The following is an 8,687-nucleotide window of genomic DNA, read 5'->3' as shown; positions in this document are numbered from 1 at the left end:
GGGGAAAACAGAGAGAGAGAGACAGAGGGGGGGAAACAGAGAGAGAGAGAGGGACAGAGAGGGGAAAGAGAGAGAGAGACAGAGAGGGGGAAAACAGAGAGAGAGACAGAGGGGGGGGGAAACAGAGAGAGAGAGAGAGGGAGACAGAGAGGGTGAAAACAGAGAGGGAGAGACAGAGAGGGGGAAAACAGAGAGAGACAGAGAGGGGGAAAACAGAGAGAGAGAGACAGAGGGGGGGAAACAGAGAGAGAGAGAGGGACAGAGAGGGTGAAAACAGAGAGGGAGAGACAGAGAGCGGGGAAACAGAGAGAGACAGAGAGGGGGAAAACAGAGAGAGAGAGACAGAGGGGGGGAAACAGAGAGAGAGAGAGGGACAGAGAGGGTGAAAACAGAGAGGGAGAGACAGAGAGGGGGAAAACAGAGAGAGAGAGACAGAGAGGGGGGAAACATAGAGAGAGAGGGGGACAGAGAGGGGAAAGAGAGAGAGACAGAGAGGGGGGGAAACAGAAAGAGAGAGAGGGGGAAAACAGAGAGATACAGAGAGGGGGGGAACAGAGAGAGAGGAACGGAGAGGGGAAAACAGAGAGGGACAGAGAAGGGGAACACAGAGAAAGAGAGAGAGGGATAGCGAGGGGGAAACAGAGAGAGAGAGAGAGGGATGGGGGGGAAGAGAGAGAGGGACAGAGAGGGGGGAAAACAGAGAGAGAGAGGGACAGAGAAGGGGAACACAGAGAGAGAGAGAGGAACAGCGAGGGGGAAACAGAGAGAGAGAGGGACGGGGGGGAAGAGAGAGAGGGACAGAGAGGGGGGAAAACAGAGAGAGAGGGACAGAGAAGGGGAACACAGAGAGAGAGAGAGGGACAGCGAGGGGGAAACAGAGAGAGAGAGGGGGGGACAGAGAGAGGGGGGGACGAGAGAGAAGGAAACAGAGAGAGAGAGTGACAGAGAGGGGGGAAATAGAGAGAGAGAGACAGAGAGGGGGATACAGAGAGAGAGAGGGACAGAGAGGGAACAGCGAGGGTGGGACAGAGAGAGAGGGACAGAGAGAGAGAGGGAAAGAGAGAGGGACAGAGAGAGGGAAAGAGAGAGAGGGGAACAGAGAGAGAGTGGGACAGAGAGAGAGGGAAAGAGAGAGAGAGGGACAGAGAGGGGGAAAACAAAGAGAGAGATGGGGAAAACAGAGAGAGAGAGGGACACAGAGAGAGGATAGAGAGAGAGAGACAGAGAGGGGGAAAACAGAGAGAGAAGGGGATACAGAGAGAGAGAGAGACAGAGAGGGGTAAAACAGAGAGAGAGAGGGACAGAGAGGGGGGAAATAGAGAGAGAGAGACAGAGAGGGGGATACAGAGAGAGAGAGAGGGACAGAGAGGGAACAGCGAGGGTGGGACAGAGAGAGAGGGAAAGAGAGAGGGACAGAAAGAGGGGAAACAGAGAGAGGGAAAACAGAGAGAGAGGGAAAGAGAGAGAGAGGGACAGAGAGAGAGAGAGACAGAGAGAGGGGGACAGAGAGAGGGAAAGAGAGAGAGAGGGAAAGAGAGAGAGGGGGAAAGAGAGAGAGGGAAAGAGAGAGAGGGACAGAGAGAGAGACAGAGAGAGGGAAAGAGAGAGAGAGGGGAACAGAGAGAGGGAAAGAGAGAGAGAGGGACAGAGAGGGGGAAAACAAAGAGAGAGATGGGGAAAACAGAGAGAGAGAGGAACACAGAGAGAGGATAGAGAGAGAGAGACAGAGAGGGGGAAAACAGAGAAAGAAGGGGATACAGAGAGAGAGAGAGAGACAGAGAGGGGTAAAACAGAGAGAGAGAGGGACAGAGAGGGGGGAAATAGAGAGAGAGAGACAGAGAGGGGGATACGGAGAGAGAGAGAGGGACAGAGAGGGTGGGACAGAGAGAGAGGGAAAGAGAGAGGGACAGAAAGAGGGGAAACAGAGAGAGGGAAAACAGAGAGAGAGGGAAAGAGAGAGAGGGAAAGAGAGAGAGAGGGACAGAGAGAGAGGGGGACAGAGAGAGGGAAAGAGAGAGAGATGGAAAGAGAGAGAGGGGGAAAGAGAGAGAGAGGGAAAGAGAGAGAGGGACAGAGAGAGGGAAAGAGAGAGAGGGGAACAGAGAGAGAGTGGGACAGAGAGAGAGAGAGGGACAGAGAGGGGGAAAACAAAGAGAGAGATGGGGAAAACAGAGAGAGAGGATAGAGAGAGAGAGACAGAGAGGGGGAAAACAGAGAGAGAAGGGGATACAGAGAGAGAGAGAGAGACAGAGAGGGGTAAAACAGAGAGAGAGAGGGACAGAGAGGGGAAAGAGAGAGAGACAGAGAGAGGGAAAGAGAGAGAGAGGGGAACAGAGAGAGAGTGGGACAGAGAGAGGGAAAGAGAGAGAGAGGGACAGAGAGGGGGAAAACAAAGAGAGAGATGGGGAAAACAGAGAGAGAGAGGAACACAGAGAGAGGATAGAGAGAGAGAGACAGAGAGGTGGAAAACAGAGAGAGAAGGGGATACAGAGAGAGACAGAGAGGGGTAAAACAGAGAGAGAGAGGGACAGAGAGGGAGAGGGACAGAGAGAGAGGGACAGAGAGAGGGAAAGAGAGAGAGAGACAGAGAGGGGGAAAACAGAGAGAGAGGGACAGAGAGAGGGAAACAGAGAGAGAGAGAGGGAAAGAGAGAGAGAGAAGGACAGAGAGAGGGAAAGTGAGAGAGAGGGACAGAGAGGGGGAAAACAGAGAGAGAGAGAGAGGGACAGAGAGAGGGAAACAGAGAGAGAGAGGGAAAGAGAGAGAGAGAGACAGAGAGGGGGAAACAGAGAGAGAGGGGGACAGAGAGGGGGAAAACAGAGAGAGAGAGGGAAAGAGAGAGAGAGGGAAAGAGAGAGAGAGGGACAGAGAGAGAGACAGAGAGAGGGAAAGAGAGAGAGAGGGAAAGAGAGAGAGAGGGACAGAGAGAGAGACAGAGAGAGAGGGGGACAGAGAGAGGGAAAGAGAGAGGGGGGAAAGAGGGAGAGAGGGACAGAGAGAGAGACAGAGAGAGAGGGGGACAGAGAGAGGGAAAGAGAGAGAGGGGGAAAGAGAGAGAGGGGGAAAGAGAGAGAGGGAAAGAGAGAGAGGGACAGAGAGAGAGACAGAGAGAGGGAAAGAGAGAGAGAGGGAAAGAGAGAGAGAGGGAAAGAGAGAGAGAGGGACAGAGAGAGGGACAGAGAGAGAGACAGAGAGAGAGGGGGACAGAGAGAGGGAAAGAGAGAGAGGGGGAAAGAGAGAGAGAGGGAAAGAGAGAGAGGGACAGAGAGAGAGACAGAGAGAGGGAAAGAGAGAGAGAGGGGAACAGAGAGAGAGTGGGACAGAGAGAGGGAAAGAGAGAGAGAGAGGGACAGAGAGGGGGAAAACAAAGAGAGAGAGGAACACAGAGAGAGGATAGAGAGAGAGAGACAGAGAGGGGGAAAACAGAGAGAGAAGGGGATACAGAGAGAGAGAGGGACAGAGAGGGGAAAGAGAGAGAGAGGGGAACAGAGAGAGAGAGGGACAGAGAGAGAGAGGGACAGAGAGAGAAACAGAGAGGGAGAGAGAGAAACAGAGAGGGGGACAGAGAGAGAGAGGGACAGAGAGAGAGAGGGGAAACAGAGAGGGGGACAGACAGAGAGAGGGACAGAGAGAGAGAGGGACAGAGGGTAAAGAGAGAGAGGGGGGAAACAGAGAGAGAGGGACAGAGGGTAAAGAGAGAGAGAGGGGGGACAGAGAGGGGGGAAACAGAGAGAGAGAGAGGGACAGAGAGGGGGAAACAAAGAGAGAGAGACAGAGACAGAGGGACAGAGAGAGGGAAAGAGAGAGAGAGACAGAGAGAGGGAAAACAGAGAGAGAGGGACAGAGAGAGGGAAACAGAGAGAGAGAGAGGGAAAGAGAGAGAGAGAGAAGGACAGAGAGAGGGAAAGAGAGAGAGAGGGACAGAGAGGGGGAAAACAGAGAGAGAGAGAGAGAGAGGGACAGAGAGAGAGAGGGAAAGAGAGAGAGAGAGGGACAGAGAGAGGGAAAGAGAGAGAGAGACAGAGAGAGGGAAACAGAGAGAGAGAGGGACAGAGAGAGGGAAAGAGAGAGAGACAGAGAGGGGGAAACAGAGAGAGAGAGGGACAGAGAGGGGGAAAACAGAGAGAGAGAGGGACAGAGAGAGGGGGAAAACAGAGAGAGGGACAGAGAGGGGGAAAACAAAGAGAGAGATGGGGAAAACAGAGAGAGAGAGGAACACAGAGAGAGGATAGAGAGAGAGAGACAGAGAGGTGGAAAACAGAGAGAGAAGGGGATACAGAGAGAGACAGAGAGGGGTAAAACAGAGAGAGAGAGGGACAGAGAGAGAGGGACAGAGAGAGGGAAAGAGAGAGAGAGAGGGACAGAGAGGGGGAAACAGAGAGAGAGAGAGGGAAAGAGAGAGAGAGAAGGACAGAGAGAGGGAAAGTGAGAGAGAGGGACAGAGAGGGGGAAAACAGAGAGAGAGAGAGAGGGACAGAGAGAGGGAAACAGAGAGAGAGAGGGAAAGAGAGAGAGAGAGAGACAGAGAGGGGGAAACAGAGAGAGAGGGGGACAGAGAGGGGGAAAACAGAGAGAGAGAGGGAAAGAGAGAGAGAGGGACAGAGAGAGAGACAGAGAGAGAGGGAAAGAGAGAGAGAGGGGAACAGAGAGAGAGTGGGACAGAGAGGGGGAAAGAGAGAGAGAGGGACAGAGAGGGGGAAAACAAAGAGAGAGATGGGGAAAACAGAGAGAGAGAGGAACACAGAGAGAGGATAGAGAGAGAGAGACAGAGAGGGGGAAAACAGAGAGAGAAGGGGATACAGAGAGAGAGAGGGACAGAGAGGGGAAAGAGAGAGAGAGGGACAGAGAGAGGGGAACAGAGAGAGAGAGGGACAGAGAGAGAGAGGGACAGAGAGAGAAACAGAGAGGGAGAGAGAGAAACAGAGAGGGGGACAGAGAGAGAGAGGGACAGAGAGAGAGGGGAAACAGAGAGAGAGGGGGACAGACAGAGAGAGGGACAGAGAGAGAGAGGGACAGAGGGTAAAGAGAGAGAGGGGGGAAACAGAGAGAGAGGGACAGAGGGTAAAGAGAGAGAGAGGGGGGACAGAGAGGGGGGAAACAGAGAGAGAGAGAGGGACAGAGAGGGGGAAACAAAGAGAGAGAGACAGAGACAGAGGGACAGAGAGAGGGAAAGAGAGAGAGAGACAGAGAGAGGGAAAACAGAGAGAGAGGGACAGAGAGAGGGAAACAGAGAGAGAGAGAGGGAAAGAGAGAGAGAGAGAAGGACAGAGAGAGGGAAAGAGAGAGAGAGGGACAGAGAGGGGGAAAACAGAGAGAGAGAGAGAGGGGGACAGAGAGAGAGAGGGAAAGAGAGAGAGAGGGACAGAGAGAGGGAAAGAGAGAGAGAGAGACAGAGAGAGGGAAACAGAGAGAGAGAGGGACAGAGAGAGGGAAAGAGAGAGAGACAGAGAGGGGGAAACAGAGAGAGAGAGGGACAGAGAGGGGGAAAACAGAGAGAGAGAGGGACAGAGAGAGGGGGAAAACAGAGAGAGGGACAGAGAGGGGGAAAACAAAGAGAGAGATGGGGAAAACAGAGAGAGAGAGGAACACAGAGAGAGGATAGAGAGAGAGAGACAGAGAGGTGGAAAACAGAGAGAGAAGGGGATACAGAGAGAGACAGAGAGGGGTAAAACAGAGAGAGAGAGGGACAGAGAGGGAGAGGGACAGAGAGAGAGGGACAGAGAGAGGGAAAGAGAGAGAGAGACAGAGAGGGGGAAAACAGAGAGAGAGGGACAGAGAGAGGGAAACAGAGAGAGAGAGGGAAACAGAGAGAGAGAGGGAAAGAGAGAGAGAGAAGGACAGAGAGAGGGAAAGTGAGAGAGAGGGACAGAGAGGGGGAAAACAGAGAGAGAGAGAGGGACAGAGAGAGGGAAACAGAGAGAGAGAGGGAAAGAGAGAGAGAGAGAGACAGAGAGGGGGAAACAGAGAGAGAGGGGGACAGAGAGGGGGAAAACAGAGAGAGAGAGGGAAAGAGAGAGAGAGGGACAGAGAGAGAGACAGAGAGAGAGGGAAAGAGAGAGAGAGGGAAAGAGAGAGAGAGGGACAGAGAGAGAGAGAGACAGAGAGAGAGGGGGACAGAGAGAGGGAAAGAGAGAGGGGGGAAAGAGAGAGAGAGGGACAGAGAGAGAGACAGAGAGAGAGGGGGACAGAGAGAGGGAAAGAGAGAGAGGGAAAGAGAGAGAGGGGGAAAGAGAGAGAGAGGGAAAGAGAGAGAGGGACAGAGAGAGAGACAGAGAGAGGGAAAGAGAGAGAGAGGGAAAGAGAGAGAGAGGGAAAGACAGAGAGAGGGACAGAGAGAGAGACAGAGAGAGAGAGGGAAAGAGAGAGAGAGGGAAAGAGAGAGAGGGGGAAAGAGAGAGAGGGGGAAAGAGAGAGAGGGGGAAAGAGAGAGAGGGGGAAAGAGAGAGAGGGACAGAGAGAGAGACAGAGAGAGGGAAAGAGAGAGAGAGGGGAACAGAGAGAGAGTGGGACAGAGAGAGGGAAAGAGAGAGAGAGGGACAGAGAGGGGGAAAACAAAGAGAGAGATGGGGAAAACAGAGAGAGAGAGGAACACAGAGAGAGGATAGAGAGAGAGAGACAGAGAGGGGGAAAACAGAGAGAGAAGGGGATACAGAGAGAGAGAGGGACAGAGAGGGGAAAGAGAGAGAGAGGGACAGAGAGAGGGGAACAGAGAGAGAGAGGGACAGAGAGAGAGAGGGACAGAGAGAGAAACAGAGAGGGGGACAGAGAGAGAGAGGGACAGAGAGAGAGGGGGGAAACAGAGAGAGAGGGGGACAGACAGAGAGAGGGACAGAGAGAGAGAGGGACAGAGGGTAAAGAGAGAGAGGGGGGAAACAGAGAGAGAGGGACAGAGGGTAAAGAGAGAGAGAGGGGGGACAGAGAGGGGGGAAACAGAGAGAGAGAGAGGGTCAGAGAGGGGGAAACAAAGAGAGAGAGACAGAGACAGAGGGACAGAGAGATGGAAAGAGAGAGAGAGACAGAGAGGGGGAAAACAGAGAGAGAGGGACAGAGAGAGGGAAACAGAGAGAGAGAGGGAAAGAGAGAGAGAGAGAAGGACAGAGAGAGGGAAAGAGAGAGAGAGGGACAGAGAGGGGGAAAACAGAGAGAGAGAGAGAGGGGGACAGAGAGGGGGAAACAAAGAGACAGAGACAGAGGGACAGAGAGATGGAAAGAGAGAGAGAGACAGAGAGGGGGAAAACAGAGAGAGAGGGACAGAGAGAGGGAAACAGAGAGAGAGAGGGAAAGAGAGAGAGAGAGAAGGACAGAGAGAGGGAAAGAGAGAGAGAGGGACAGAGAGGGGGAAAACAGAGAGAGAGAGAGAGGGACAGAGAGAGAGAGGGGAAACAGAGAGAGAGGGGGACAGACAGAGAGAGGGACAGAGAGAGAGAGGGACAGAGGGTAAAGAGAGAGAGGGGGGAAACAGAGAGAGAGGGACAGAGGGTAAAGAGAGAGAGAGGGGGGAACAGAGAGGGGGGAAACAGAGAGAGAGAGAGGGACAGAGAGGGGGAAACAAAGAGAGAGAGACAGAGACAGAGGGACAGAGAGAGGGAAAGAGAGAGAGAGAGACAGAGAGTGGGAAAACAGAGAGAGAGGGACAGAGAGAGGGAAACAGAGAGAGAGAGAGGGAAAGAGAGAGAGAGAGAAGGACAGAGAGAGGGAAAGAGAGAGAGAGGGACAGAGAGGGGGAAAACAGAGAGAGAGAGAGAGAGGGACAGAGAGAGAGGGAAAGAGAGAGAGAGAGGGACAGAGAGAGGGAAAGAGAGAGAGAGACAGAGAGAGGGAAACAGAGAGAGAGAGGGACAGAGAGAGGGAAAGAGAGAGAGACAGAGAGGGGGAAACAGAGAGAGAGAGGGACAGAGAGGGGGAAAACAGAGAGAGAGAGGGACAGAGAGAGGGGGAAAACAGAGAGAGGGACAGAGAGAGAAAGGGACAGAGAGAGACAGAGAGGGGGAAACAGAGAGAGAGGGGGACAGAGAGGGGGAAAACAGAGAGAGAGAGGGACAGAGAGAGGGGGAAAACAGAGAGAGGGACAGAGAGAGAAAGGGACAGAGAGAGACAGAGAGGGACAGAGAGGGGGACAGAGAGAGAGAGGGACAGAGAGAGAGGGACAGAGAGAGGGGAAACAGAGAGAGAGAGAGACAGAGGGACAGACAGAGAGATGGAAAGAGAGAGAGAGGGACAGAGAGAGGGGAAAAGAGAGAGAGGGGAAAAGAGAGAGAGGGGAAACAGAGAGAGAGAGGGGAAACAGAGAGAGAGGGACAGAGAGAGAGAGGGGAAACAGAGAGAGAGAGGGACAGAGAGGGTAAAGAGAGAGAGGGGGGACAGAGAGGGGGGAAACAGAGAGAGAGAGGGACAGAGGGGGAAACAGAGAGAGAAACAGAGAGAGAGAGGGACAGAGAGAGGGAAAGAGAGAGAGAGAGACAGAGAGGGGGAAAACAGAGAGAGAGAGAGGGACAGAGAGAGGGGAACAGAGAGAGAGGGACAGAGAGAGGGAAAGAGAGAGAGAGGGGGACAGAGAGAGGGAAAGAGAGAGAGAGGGACAGAGAGAGGGAAACAGAGAGAGAGAGGGGGGGGGAAAACAGAGAGAGGGACAGAGAGGGGGAAAAACAGAGAGAGAGAGACAGAGAGGGGAAAACAGAGAGAGAGGG

The sequence above is a fragment of the Chiloscyllium plagiosum genome, unplaced genomic scaffold (assembly GCF_037043375.1).
Source record: "Chiloscyllium plagiosum isolate Xiang-an unplaced genomic scaffold, Cpla_swu_hap1 HiC_scaffold_40, whole genome shotgun sequence".
NCBI classification, from domain to species: domain Eukaryota; kingdom Metazoa; phylum Chordata; class Chondrichthyes; order Orectolobiformes; family Hemiscylliidae; genus Chiloscyllium; species Chiloscyllium plagiosum.
Note: the sequence above shows the minus strand (reverse complement) of the source record.